The 14,763-nt window shown below is 48.1% G+C and overlaps 1 protein-coding gene across 1 annotated transcript in view; it reads right to left on the reverse strand.

Annotated features, from left to right (window-relative positions):
• Window positions 1-644: 644 nt before the first annotated feature.
• Window positions 645-14,763, reverse strand: part of RPUSD4 (RNA pseudouridine synthase D4) — an 87,216-nt gene continuing 73,097 nt past the window's right edge. The window contains exon 8 of the mRNA XM_077964639.1: window positions 645-3,399. The gene's annotated coding sequence lies outside the window, so the exon portion shown is untranslated. The remainder of the gene's footprint in view (window positions 3,400-14,763) is intronic.

The raw sequence follows: 14,763 nt of genomic DNA on the forward strand, positions 1-14,763 counted from the left end.
ACTCCCCCTCCCACTCTCCCTTGCTATATTATGGAGTTTTTGTGAGGTTTAGAAAAATAAACAGAATCTAACCATAACTGTCTGAAAGTGCTAAATTACCAAGAAAGACATAACAGATTAGCAGTGCAAACTGAGCCTGGGTGGGAGACGGCCAGCACACGGGGGATCCGAGAACAACCCATAGGGTGGTGGTTTCTCTGCTCCCCTTCCTCCCTGAGGATGAGCTGTCTTCGCACACTGCAGCCTCTCTGGTGGCTCTGAAGGCCGAGCTGCATTGTCCAGAGAGTCTGAGGTTTAGAAATGGGGTACCATGTCCACTTTCAAACCAGCAACACCCGCAGACTTGAAAAGATATAACTCATGCCATCAAGTCCATCTCTGGCTCTCAGGTAGGACTGCTCCTATCACCCTGGTTGGAGGTGAAACTCTTTTCTGTTTCTAGAGACAACCTTCTCAGATGAACCTGGAGGGCATTACGTTAAGTGAAACAAGCAGGCATAGAGAGATAAAGACTGCATGATCTCACTTATATGTGGAGTGTAAGAAAGTCCAACTCACAGAAACAGAGTGAAATGGTGGATCCCAGAGGCTGTTGGGTTGGGGGATTGAGGAGATATTGATCAAAGAACACAAAACTTCAGTTAGACAGGAGGAATATGTTCAGGAGACCTATTGTACATCAGGGCAACTACAGTTCATAACAACATATCTTATATTTTAAAATTGCTCAGAGAGTAGATTTTATATGTTCTTACCACCATTAAATAAGGATGTGAAATAATACATATGTTCAATAGTTTGAATTAGCCATGCTGGCCTGTATACATATATCAAAACATGATGTTATATACCATAAATAGGCACAATTTTTACTTGTCAATTTCTTTAAAAAAATAAGCTTTTAAAAAAGAAACAACCTTCTTTATCTTTTCCCCAGGAATCCGGGAGGGTGTTTAGGCAGGTAATGATTCAAAACTCCCAGAATGTTGGAATCAAAAGGATCTTAGAACACAGCCCTCATCCTTCACTTTACAAATAAATGAACTGAGGCTCACAGGGAAGAGGCAACTTGCCCAAGATCCCCCAGCTGGTGAGAGGCAGAGCTGGGACTGGAACCCGGGTCTCCTGAATCCCTGCAGATGCACATTCTGTAGCAGCTACTTCCAGGCCTTCCATCCAATCGCCCAGTTCCCCTTTCCTCGTTATTTTTCACTGGGTTGTGTCCAGTGAATTTATATCCTTTTGGCCAATCTGCAACTATAGCTTCTATGATTTTGAAGTTCTCGTATCTTAACCTTAAGGTCTCCTCAGTTAAAATCAGTAGCTTACCTTTCTTGAGCCCCTGCTATTTGTCAGCCACCAGGAACTCAAAGGTGAAAAAGGCACAGTGCCTGTCTTTAAAGACTGACGGCCAGGAGCAGTGGCTCACGTCTGTAATCCCAGCACTTGGGGAGGCCGAGGTGGGCAGATCACCTGAGGTCAGGAGTTCAAGACCAGCCTGGCCAACATGGTGAAACTCCATCTCTACTAATAATACAAAAATTAGCCGGGCCTGGGGATGCATACCTGTAATCCCAGCTACTCGGGAGGCTGAGGCAGGAGAATCGCTTAACTCAGGAGGCAGAGGTTGCAGTGAGCAGAGATTGTACCATTGCACTATAACCTGGGTGACAAAGCAAGACTCTGTCTCAAAAAAAAAAAAAAAGATTGACATGAAGCCAGAGGGGAACTCTGGAGTCCTTTCTGACCAACAACCTGAACTCCTCCTGCTGACTCTACCTATTGCCCCGCTACATCTTCAGGATGTGTGCAGAATGGGTTAGGAAGTACAAGTTACCAAGTTAAGCTACAGTCTGTAAGGCACTGTTCTGGGTTCTGGAAGAGAGACCTCCCTACTCTCCAGGAGACATGTGAAAGACCAGCTTCTAGTTTACTAACAGATGCGGGACAGATAACTGGGATTTGAATTATAGCTCCACAATTTACTAGCAATGAGACCACAGGCAAATTATCTAATCTTTCTGGGCCTCAGCTTCTTCTGAAATAAGGATAGTGAAGCCCACCTTACAAGGCTGTTATGAAAATCAAACAAAATATGTGAACTCCCTAGTTCCATGCCTAGTGCACAGGAGACCTCAAAAATGCTACTTTCTTTCCTTTCTCTTGAATTCTGGTCTTATGTGACTGTGTGTTACCCAGAGCATGATGATCGCTGAAGATTTCAATGTGTATTGGTCTGTACTCACACTGCTAATAAAGACATACCTGACAGTGGGTAATTTATAAAAGAAAGTGGTTTAATTGACTCACAGTTCCACATGGCTGGGGAGGCCTCGCAATCATGGAGGAAGGCAAATGACAAGCAAAGTCACGTCTTACACGGCGGCAGTCAAGAGAGCTTGTGTAGGGGAACTCCCCTTTATAAAACCGTCAGATCTTATGAGATTTATTCACTATCGTGAGAACAACACAGGAAAGATATGTCCCCATGATTCAATTACCTCCCACCAGGATCCTCCCATGATACGTGGGAATTATAGGAGCTACAATTCAAGATGAGATTTGGGTGGGGACACAGTCAAACCATATCACAGTGCTTTGTGGAGAGAGTGTTTCACTGCTATTCTCTTCCAAGCACAGCAAAGGGGACTGGCTGGCCATCCTCTCCCTTGTAAGTATGACTTCCAACTTCAAGTCTGACTGGTGTAGACCCCGATCTTTGCTCAGCATGACACCCCTTCCTTCAGGCTCAACTCTCTCCCTTGGCATCCACCACTGGAAAAGGATGAGCTGCCCTAACCTGAGCCACACTCTATCTCTTTTGAAGACAGAAAAGTGAGGGGAAGCCATGGGGAGATGCATTCCTCCTTGATGCGTCATGAAAGACATACAGATTTAATGTCAGAAGACAGGCTGGAAACCCAGCCCTTTCTCCACATCTGTGTCATCCTAGCCCCACTGACCCTTAGTTTCCTGATCTGTGAGAAGGGAACACAAAAGCTGCTTCAGTTAGTTACCGTGAAGATTAAATTTGAAAAGACATACGAATAGTCATAACAAAGAGGAAAATATTAACCCTACGTTGATACCGCTATACTATTATTGTCTCTTCTCCTGTTCCCCTGACACATCTCAACTGAGAGAAGGCCAGGCCAAATCTGCAGAAATCCAGTTCTATTCTTGCTAAGCAGCAGTCCTACCTGATGCTTTCCAGTTGGTAAGGGCAGGGCCCTCCTCTCTCCACCTGAGCTGTGGGAGGCAGGAGGCGAAAGGCCAGTCCCAGAACGGGAGCCATGGAGCTGTCTCCTTCTCAATCTGTCTCTGGGGGAGTGCTCTTGGCAAGGAGCAACCGTTCCAAAGGCAAATGTCCAAGGTGAAATCCATCACAGGGGCCCTGGACTGGGATAAGATAGAAGAAAGTAAATCAAGCCTCCTTGAGATAAGAAGACATAGCCTGGAACATTTAAAAAATGCAACTCTACCAGCTGCCCACTTTTGCGAAGTTTTAAGGCAGAGGACTGTGCTAGGTAAGAAGGAACTGAGACCACATCCCCCTATTTAAAAGTGGGAGAAGCCCTGATGTGGGGCTTCTCTCTTCTCTCTCCCTCTTACCGCAAGTCCCAGCCAGAGGGGAGCAAAAGGCATTTTTAATGAATCTCTATCAGCAAAGAAACAGGGAAACACAGAGGCTGTCCATTTGGTATCAGAGATTAAGGACAAGGGTTCTAGGGTCAGGCAGTCTGGGTTCTAATCCTGACTTTTACACTATACGTGTAGTCTTAAACAATCTACTTAATCTCTATGAACCACAGTTTCCAATAGGGATAATCCTATGCTACCTTATAGAACTGTTTTGAAGACTAAATACAGGATAATTTTTATGGAGCATTTACTGCAGTGGCGCGCAGAAAGTGTGTAATCAATAGTGTTATGACTATTTATAATATCTGTAAGAGATCGGGGAGGCCAATACCTCTCTAACTTCCTTCATATCCCATTTGTATAGTCATTTCTTTAAAATTCTCTGAATGGTATTCCCCAAAAACAAATCTTGTAGCATCAGTCTTGTGTGTTGACTGCTATTGAACAGTGGACATTTTTCTTGCCATTATGTCCCATTTGTAACTTATGACCATACCTGTCCCAATCACCACCTCTCCAAAAATGTGTATGTTTAAGTGTATGTCTGACTGGCTGAGACTGGAACATCTACAAAGGGGCGTTTTGATCACACTCAGGTCAGGAAGGGAAGAAAATCGTTAACAGACACCTGGAGTCTGAAGATAGAGATGTGGGGAGGCAAGGGAATAATGTCTTAGGCAGGAGGTCCCTCGGTCAGAGGGGAGGACTCTGCATCTGAAAGAAGACTTTTGTATCCCTCAAAGTCCCCCTAACCTTATCTTCATCTTTCCCTCTTTTCATTATCAATAAGCCACACATGTTTTCCATGTGCCCGGGCTTGGCATGTGATAGGAAATGTTTATATCTTGGTCCCCAATCTAAAGCTATCAACAGGACGGGCGCGGTGGCTCACACCTGTAATCCCAGCACTTTGGGAGGCTGAGGCAGGTGGATCACCTGAGGTCAGGAGTTCGAGACCAGCCTGGCCAACATGGCAAAACCCTGTCTTTACTAAAAATACAAAAATTAGCCTGGCATGGTGGTGTACACCCGTAATCCTACCTACTCGAGAGGTTGGGGCAGGAGAATCCCCTGAACCTGGGAGGCGGAGGCTGCAGTGAGCAGAGATTACACCGCTGCACTCCAGCCTGGATGACAAAGCAAGACTCCGTCTCAAAAACAAAACAAAACAAACAAAAAATAAATAAAAATAAAGCTAGCAACAGTCTAATCAGAGAGGGAACCCAGAAGCCTGGGATGTCTCAGGGAGTCTGGGAACCTGGCCTTCTTGGCATGGAACCCACGGTAGAGGTGAGATGGATTCATGGCAGGGAAAGGGAAGCAAAAACTCAAGGGCCCTGGAAGGGAGGCACAAACCTGTGGCTGCGGTGGCACAGTCAGCAGAGAAAGCTTGACGGCTTCCTGAGCAAGGATATTGCATGATGAACGTGTGAACATGGTGTGTGGGGTGGGTGGGCCAGACCAGAAGCCCTTGCGAGAGAATGAAGGAGTGCGAGACCCAGGTTTGACCTTGGCTCAGCCACGCACCAGCTGTGTGAGTGACACTGGGCAAGTCGCTTAACCTCTCTTGGTTTCTCACTTGGAATCATAAAGCCTGACTTCCAGGTTTGCCATGAAGCTGCGAGGTGACATATGGAAGGTTGCTTTGTGCAAATGTATGGGTTCTAGTGGCTGGACTGGTGTGCTGGGGAGATGAGCACTGCAGGAAGGGAGGCCACCTGGGGACAAGTGGGGCTGTATGGCCAGGTAGGCTGGTGGCGACAAGGGCAGCATGGAGTGGGGGAAGCACTTGAACCTTCTTCCACTGTGTGGCTCTCCTCCTGCTGCCCACGGGTTCTAGGAGCTGCATAGAAAGAGTCCCATAGACTTAAACCCTCTCTCGGCTTAAAACCCACAGTAAGAGGCAAACAGCTGAGAAGATCAGGGAGTGACAGAACATGAGTGGATATACAAATAGACAAGATTAACTATTTCCACTGTATACACAAGAGGCTTTGCTAACACTCGGCCAATTAGAAAACTAATCTAAACAGCCACCAGCTTCCATTCTCCTAGGAGCTCTCCAACAGCTGTTCGCTTGCACTTGCCGCTGCTCCCAGCAAGTGCCCTGAGGCTCCTCCTTGGGTCTGGTCCCCACTTGAGCCTCAAGGGCTCCTCAAGAGCGAAGAATTGTGTCACTTCCCTTTCCTTGCCCTGAACTCCCCATCGGGTCCTGTTGCTGTTATTACAGGGGGCTCCTTCCATGTCACTGCCTCTGAGACGCCAACCCCCGCAGAGAGTGACCATTACAGCACTTTCCAGGTGAGACTGCCATCCATCTGGGAGGCATGCACACGAAGAGAGGAAGAGCAAAGCCTTTGAAGTCTGACAAACTGGAGTTAAAAATTCCTAGATCTCCTACTGTTGTGCTCTCTCTGATACCCTGTTCCCTCGCCTAAAAAGAGGATAATAATGATACCTACTTAGGAATTAAAAGCAGGCTAGGCGCGGCGACTCACACCTGTTATCCCAGCACTTCGGGAAGCCGAGCTGGGTGGATCGCTTGAGGTCAGACATTCAAGACCAGCCTGACCAATATGGTGAAACCCCGTCTCTACTAAAAATACAAAAAATTAGCCGGGCATGATGGCGGGTGCCTGTAATCCCAGCTACTCAGGAGGCTGAGGCAGGAGAATCACTTGAACCACTGCACTCCAGCCTGGGAGACAGAGCGAGACTCCGTCTCAAAAAAAAAAAAAAGGAACTAAAAGCAAATATATATATATAGGTGTATGTGTATGTGTGTGTGTGTGTGTGTGTGTGTGTGTGTATACACACACATATCCCTCTATTTAGATAAGCAAATATGTATATATGACAAGCTAGTACAGTCCCTGCACACTGTAAGTATTCAAGGCATTGCTTTTGCCATTATTATTACTGTTGTACTACTACTACTATTATAATTGTCATTATTGCTCTCTCTGAGTTACCCAAAGGCCAAAAACAACTTTGACTTGGGGGCAGGTAGCTTCTAACATGGTTCCTGATCGTCTCTGTCTCGCAGCCTCCACACCCTTGTGTAAAGCTCTCCCCTGGAGTGTGGGTGGAACCTGGGACTTGCTTCTAATCCACAGAATATGGCAAAGGCAGTGAGATGTCACTTCCTTCCTCAGGTTACAAAAGATTGTGACTTCCGTCCTGCTGGCTGACCCTCTCTCCAGCCTTCTCAGCTTGCATATCTCCACAAAGCAAGCTGCCATGCTGGCAAGACTTATGTGGCAAGGATTTGAGAGCATCCTCTGGCCAGCAGCAAGCTATGAACCGAGGCCCTCAATCCAACAACCCTTGAGGGACTGAATTCTGCCAATGAACACATGAACCTGGATGTGGATCCTTCCCCAGGTGAGCCTTCAGACGAAATGCCAACCCTGGCCAAAACTTTGGTTACAGCCTTGTGAGAGATTCTAACGCAAAGGACCTGGCTCAGTTGTGCCCTGACTCCTGGCCCACAGAAACTGTGAGATAACAAAAGTGTGTTGTTTTAAACCATGATATATTATGGATTTGTGACACAGAAATAGATAGCTAATACAACCTCTCTGTCTTCCTAGCCCAGCACTTGGCATATGGAGTGGAAGTCAAATGTCAGTTGAGTGTATGAATGAATGAATGATGATGGTAACAGGTAAACTCATCAGGACCTAAGAAAGGCCTAGACGGGCTAGATCCAAAGAGAGAGCTCTTTCCCAGCACCCACTGCCTGTATCTTTTGTCTTCTGTCCCTCACAACCCTGGGTCCTTCCTCCCTTCCCCTGTCCTCAGGACCTTGCTCTCCTCTTGGTTCCTGCATTTAGTCATTCTCTCTGAATTTTTATTTTCCTCCTCCTCAAAAAAAAAAAAAATCCAGCTCTCTCTAAAATATCTGACCCTGGTGAATTGGAATAATTTTTGATGGAAAGCAGTCTTGTCCAGAAAGGCTCTTACCCACCCTGCTCAGGAATGTGGTTTCTGCAGATATTAAAACAGACCTGCAGGCGTCTGCAGTGAGTGGGGAGCTCGTGCCAGCAATGACCTCAGCCTGCACAGCAGGGCTCTTACCTAGGACAAGCTGCTGTGTTGAGCTGGATCACAACAGACCTTCTCCAAACTCTTCCCCTTCCAGGCATCCCAGACTGCACCCTCTAGTTTAATGCCTGAGACACACCTTTCCACCCAAGCCTGGTATCAAAAGTCAAGGGCAGTGCCACCAGGCCTGTGAGAGAGGATGCTGTGGGTCCCACTGTCCCTTCACATTCAAGTGGCTTTGGCTAAAGAACGCGGGCCTCACGCTGGCAGCCCCCTTTCCTGTCCTCTTCTCCTGACTCCATGCCTCCCACTCCTGATAGCTCCAAGGGATCCTGTTCAGGTTGAGAGGTATCAGGCTTCATTTCTTCTGCAAGAGGCACCCTCCCAGGGAAGGCCAGGATTCTCAGGGCAGAAACTGGAGCCTGGCACCCCTCATGGTAAGGCTCCCCATTGTGTGGCTGAGCTTGCACTCAGGCTTAGATCTTGCCCTGCTCAATTCAGCTCCCATTGTTGAATTTGAAGTTGGCTAAGATGAAGTAGAAACTCGTGTTACTTTTCAGATTTCCCTCTTCCACTGGGAAACTCAGAGAACTAGGAGTATCCCAGCTGTAATGTATTCCAGCCTCCAAACTCAGAAACCTATCCCCAGATCATCCCAGTAATTACCACAACAGTTTACCTAACACATTCTTGTATGCAAAGTACTTGTACACATGCTATTTCTCATAAGAATCCTACAATATTTTTAGCCCCATTTAACAGAGGAATAAACTGTGGCTCAGAGATAGTAAGAATTTTCCCAGTTATGCAGTGAGCAAGTGGTAGAAGGGGAACCTAAACCAAGGTCTGTTGACTCATACAGAGTCCAGTCTTCTTTCCACTACTACTCATGCTCCCAAAGCTGTAAGGCTCATTTTCTTCTAACTTTGTATTTCATTTGTAAGTTGATCACTTTGTACTTACATGTACCCATTATATTGTCCAATTCCTGCTCCTTCCTCCTTAGTCTTCCCCCATGCCAACCTCTGGAGGGCTGGGTCAGGTAGCTTTATGCAGCTCAGCAATGGATTGACCACTGGCCTTCAAGTCTGGAGATCCAGGTTTTAAGTTCTGGCTCCGCCACTAATGAGGGGTGTGGCTTTGAGTCAGTTACCTCACTTTTCTACCTTACTTTTGCAATGTGAAGATGACAAATTGCGTGGTCACTAGAGTCACTTCTAGCTCTAGAACTACGATTCTTTGATGTAATTCCTGGTTGGGCTTCCTCTTGGGGAGGAACAATTTCCAAGTCAACGGGAAATTCACTCTTGCACTATGAATGCCATCCGGAGCTTGGGCTGAGAAGGGCGAGCACTTAGCTAACTGCTCCAAAGATAATAGGAAGACCCCGTCCCCAACCTCTGCCTGAACAGGTCCCTTCATTCCTGGCTTCTTTTATCTGTCCTTCCGCAACATGTTGTGACCTCTTTTGGGTAGGATTATAAGCTCCCAAAGGCCTCTGTCCTTGATCCTCTTTGACCAATGATTATTGCCCAACCCGGTACCAGACAGGCTGGCACTTCCCTGATCTCCTCAGGATGTCTGTGAGCCCAGGCTGAAGGTTATTCACAATCCCCAGTGCTAGGGAGACCCAGGGGGCCGCGCAGCTGCTCCTGGCTATCTGGCTGAACAATGCCGATTCTGTCAGGTCTCTCGGCTGAGCCTTCTTGCAGAGGGTATTCAGGTTGCAGTATTAACTGGAGGCATCTCAGCTGCTTCCTGTTCCTTGAGTCTCAGCAGATTCCTGAGCAAAGACAGTCAGCCCGGCTTTGCATCTGACCCCAGCCGCCAGCAGTTGGGGTTGGGGGCAGGAAAGATGAAAGAGCTTTGCCATCATCTCAGAGCAAGGAGTCAAACCTCCTCAGCTGGAAGGGGCCCCAGGGACCAAGTGCCCATTGGACACTGCTCCCAGACATGTCAACCAGGTACAGGGACAGGAGTGTAGCTCAGTTCTCAATCTTTGGGAAGCTAACTCTGCAGCCTCCTAAGCCACTTCTTTCAGGACGAAAATCTAAGAACAACTGTCCTCTCTGCAGCCAAACCACTTGTACAAACTACTGGTGTTACTTGTACCAGTGTGAACGCCCCACTTCAGCAAGACACATCCTCCTGCCTGTCTCCCCCGCTCAGCTGTCCCCCCCAGTTACGAAGCATGGCAAGTGCTGTCACCACACTCCTATGTCCTTCTCATTTCCACAGCCACTCCAGTTCTTTTCCGGCATCACATCTCTGCTATAAGACCACTTATCATCTCCCTAAAACTGCTGAAACTGATACCATGAGACTCTAGCTAGGCTATGCATTCTCATTTGTTTTTCTTCCAGATTTCTTTTTTTTTTTTTTCTTTGGAGACAGAGTCTTGCTTTGTCATCCAGACTGGAGGGCAATGATGTGATCTCTGCTTATTGCAACCTCCACCTCCTGGGTTCAAGCTATTCTCATGCCTCAGCCTCCCAAATCGAGTAGTTGGGACTACAGGTGTGTGCCACCATGCCCGCTAATTTTTGCATTTTTAGTAGAGACAAGGTTTCGTTATGTTGGCCAAGCTGGTCTCAAACTCCTGGCCTCAAATGATCCACCCGCCTCGGCCTCCCAAAGTGCTGGGATAACAGGCGTGAGCCATCACACCCGGCCTTTCCCCAGATTTCTAAATACCCCATGCTTACCTGACAATTTTTGCCAGTGTAGTGATCTTTGTATATTCTTTCTCTCTCTCTCTCTCTTTTTTTTTTTCTTACGTTAGTGTCTCTCTAACCTACTCCAGAAACTGGGAGCTCCTCTGCTGTACAGACCAAGTCTCCTCCCTCTCTCTGAACTGTTACTGATGCTTGCTTTCTGATTATTGACCATTAGAAGTCCCACCTGAGAACTAACGCTCTGGCTACAGTTGAATCCCATTTCCTGTTTGCTTGGAGCCTGGAAATGTGATAAGGCTTTGGCCAGCTGCCACCGTATTAGCTGGTTCCCAAGGCCCATTTGGGGATATGAAGGAGAAAATGACTCCTATTACTTAAACAGTGTTTCAGAAATGCCCCAGAGTAGAAACAATGGTCCTTGCTGCACCGGGATCCACTGTAACCCTCTTCTTTTGCACCCAGCATCCTGGCCTGCCACACGGCAGTTCTAGTAAGACGTACTATGTAATGAGGAATGTAACTCAAGGCCGGTCACACCAGAGACTTGTGGAAGGGCAGCCACCAGGCAGGGGACACAGAGACACCAGTCAGGTGGCCAGCTCCGTCCTCTGCTATCTCCACAAACGGGCTAGTTTCTTTAAGGTTTTTTTCCTTGAGTCCTAATGAAAAACAAGTTGGAACCATGATTGGGGGCGGGGATGGGGGCTGCAGGGCAGAGTTTACAGGCACTTGCAATTTCTTAACGGCTCCCTCCTCACACATTCCTCTGCATTTTTCCCTTTTATTAACGTGGCATCTTTCCCAGGACACTTTATGGGACCGTGTGTTTTCACTTATGCCCTGATTGGGGTTGATCGTGTCTCTCCCTATGAAGAGCCCTCAGATCTCGCTCAAGGCCTCCCCTGCACCCCCTGCAAGGGTGCAGGCCATTCTTTCGCTCTGGGGCTCCTGGGCTCATCTCTTAACCTGTCCCCAAGGGCTCCATTGTGTTTTCTACCACACAAGGCACTCTTCTGCCTTAGGATCGCACCTCATTTGGACCCCAAATTAGACGCCCCAGTTGGCCTACTCAACTCTGAAGTGACTCCTGGCACTTGCCCCCAAATGAAACCTGCCCCAGAGGATGAAGAGGAAGATTTGGCACACTGAAGATTTTCAAAGCAATGTGCTGGGAGCCCTGAAGGCCATTGCCCAAGAGGAGCTCTGAACACGTTTTGAGCTACAGCAGCTCTGACAGAACACAGCTTTCCCAGGGGCCCGCTTTCAAAGGCGTGGCATGCTTTTCGGAGAGCCAAGCTTTGGCGTGTTTATTAAAACAGACACTCATGTTGCTTTCAGGAATGCTGCGCTCTTAGCTCTTCTTTTCTCTTTAACTCAGTTCCAAGAGGGGCTGGGACTGAGGTTAGGAGCTTACTTGCTGTCCTTCAGCCCTGTGTTAGAAATGTTTCCACCTATCCGCCTCCTGTTATCCGGGAGATTGCTCGGTTTCACTCTGACGGGAAGCGGCAGGCTTGGTGGCAGCTCTGTGGTCTTTGAAAACATACCTGCTGGGAGTTGCAGTTTCTTCTTCTGTAAAACGGGGAAAGTAATATACATTCTGCAAGGCCGTGAGAATGACCTGGAGCGACGTCTGTAAGAGGCCTGGCATGCTAAAGGCCTCAGTAAATGGTAGGGATTTTTGTTATTAATACTATTACCAATATTAAGCAATTAGCCAATATATATTGACCTCTTTGAGAATCTGCTTTTGTTCCCTGGTCCCTCCCCTTGTTCATCCAGGCCTTCTCCCACTGCAACGCTTTCTTTCTGGAATGTCTGTGGACAATACAACATCAAACTCCCCACGCCTGGCTCCAGGGCAAGAATCTCCGAGTTCTTTGGGAAATGCAGTGCTGGGATCGTTTTCCTGTTGTCAGCAGGCTCTGGAAGAGGCATTAGCCCCACAAGGTTTGATGTGGGAAGGTTTTACAGGTACTGCTCATCTGGTGGGCAGATGTAGCTTTGCAGCAAGATAGAGCTCTGTCTTCCAGATGGCAGGTGCCTAGGAGTCTTGGGGTAGAACTGGTTCCTCTCGGCTTGGAGCTAGTGTGGGCACACACATGGGCCTGTCCCCTCCTTCAACAGCCCTGGGATCCTTGAGCCAAGTTAGATGGAGTGACTTTAGCCTCTGAAACTCACATCCTGGCAATCAGCTGACCATACCTCCATCATCTCCGTTCCCCGCAGCCCAGACCTCTGCCACGCCCCAACACACAGACACACACGGTGTTATTTCCAGGGAAGAGGAGGATAATCCTGGCCAATAGCAGTGGACACGCTGGAGGTTTCCCCACAAAGTAAGAGTTTCATTCATTCCAACATTCTCAAGGGAGTGAAACAGGATGCAGAGGGCTTCTCAAGGTAGGGTTACCCCAGAACATTTGAGCATTTTCCTAAAGGAAGACGAAGGGGGGTAGTAGCCACCAGTGGCTGAGTTCTCCTCCCTTATACATCCCATTGGATATCCCCAGTCCCTAATTCTCCACTCCAAAGCCCTGGCTCTGCCTTGATAGAGTGGGGATGTGCCTGGGCCATTAGAAGCCATTGTCCACCCTTTTATTGCTCGGGCTTTTTGGGGGGACCTTTATGCAAAGTTGCTCCCAACCTCATCACATCTGGTCAAAGTGCTTTTAGTCACAAGGGGCAGAACTCGGTTCACAGGAACACATATAGAAAGTGGATATAGAGATAGCTATGAGGGATATGGGACTTTAATTAAACTAAGTAACCGGCCTCATCGTTCTCTCTCCTCCTGGGCTGCGGTCTCTTGGTTCAGCTTTTCTCTGTGCGTGACTTTGGTTTGCCTATGGTTTTACAACATGGCCCTAACAAGTCCTCACTGATCATGACATTTTACTTGAGCTCCCTACGACCAAAAGGCTAGACTCTGCTTTTTAATTTCAAACTCCTAAGAGAGAAAAATTGGATGGCTGTTTATTGCCAACACATTGGCTGGTCTTGGGTACTTATTCCTGGTCTAGTTCGCCGTGGCTGAGGAGCAGAGCACGTGGTATGAAACACATCTAAGGCAGCAGGGGCTGAAAGTGGGAAACAACTGCTGTGGGAAGCAACCAAGCTGGTATTCCACCCGAGGTGGACCTGATGCACCCTCTGTGTGCTTCTGGGATTCACCCGAGGGACAGGTAATAGCCATCCTCAGTGACTCTGTCTCAGTAGAGGCTGGCCTTGGAGCTCAAAGGCCAGGGAAGCAGCAGGTCCACTGATGCAGCTGCCACCTCCACAGCGTGCTGGAGACATGGTGACATCCTCCTAAGAGCACTTACAGAGACAGCATCCTGTGAAAACAGCGCTGGACTGGGAGTCGGCAGTCCTGGCTTGTGATCCAGCTCGGCTGCTAACCCCCATGACCCTGGGGAACTGGCCTTCTTCCTCTAGGTCTTAGGTTCTCCAGAAGTTAAAAATGAATTTTAAAACTATTATTATTATTATTAATAAACAGGGTTGAATGAAATCATCTCCAGGGTTCTTTTCAATCCCTAAGATTTCCCTAAGCCTCCCCCATCTCCTCTTGACAACTTCCCAGAAATGCTTTCAAACGGAGCTCTTTAACCCATAATTTGGTAGGGCCTCTGCCAGGTGCCTTTCTCCCACAACACACCCAGTCCCTGTGATAAGTCCTCCTCAGGGGCTTTCCAGCCTAGACCTGCAGCCATTCAAGAAAGTCCAGGCAGGGCCTTCCCAGGCAACTGATTTCTGAGCTTCTTAGAGCAGGAGGACGGGGTCTGAGCATTTGCTGTTTGGCCACGCCAAAGAGGGAAGTCTGGGCCTGAAGATGCATTCACTGGGGGGTTTCCATGTTGGTGATCAGGGCCTGGGAGGCCAAGAGAAGCTCCAGAAGAAGGGTCAGCAAAATCCCCAGAGAAACAGGGACAATGAGGGGAACGGAGCTGGAGAGGAAGAGAGGCAAACACTGTGGGTTCCTGGGGAGGGGGGCAGGGGTGAGGGAAATAGTTTGTGTCTTTTGGCAAGAAATGAATAACATTCAAAGAATATGCAAAATGCCATTCTAATCGGCACCTGTTCTCTTTGGAGCCAGTCACTCGGCCCACGGCATCGGCATCGGAGGGTGAGTCTGGTTTGGGTCTCCCCAGGGGAGGAAATACAGCGCATTGAGATCCACTTGAGTGATGAGAGAGGCACTGGTCCCAAGAGGGGCAGAGGAAAGGAAGGTGCCCTCGGCCTCCACTGCTCCTTCCCAGCCCAGAATACTCTGTCACAAACCCCCCAGCTCAACCCCAGGCAGATGGCTACACATTTTGCAGGGGCCTCTGAGCATTCCCTTGGCTAATAGCCACATTCCAGAACAGCATATGTTTCATCTCAAACCCACAAGGTTTGC

Source organism: Macaca mulatta, chromosome 14 (assembly GCF_049350105.2).
Source record: "Macaca mulatta isolate MMU2019108-1 chromosome 14, T2T-MMU8v2.0, whole genome shotgun sequence".
Taxonomy (NCBI): Eukaryota; Metazoa; Chordata; class Mammalia; order Primates; family Cercopithecidae; genus Macaca; species Macaca mulatta.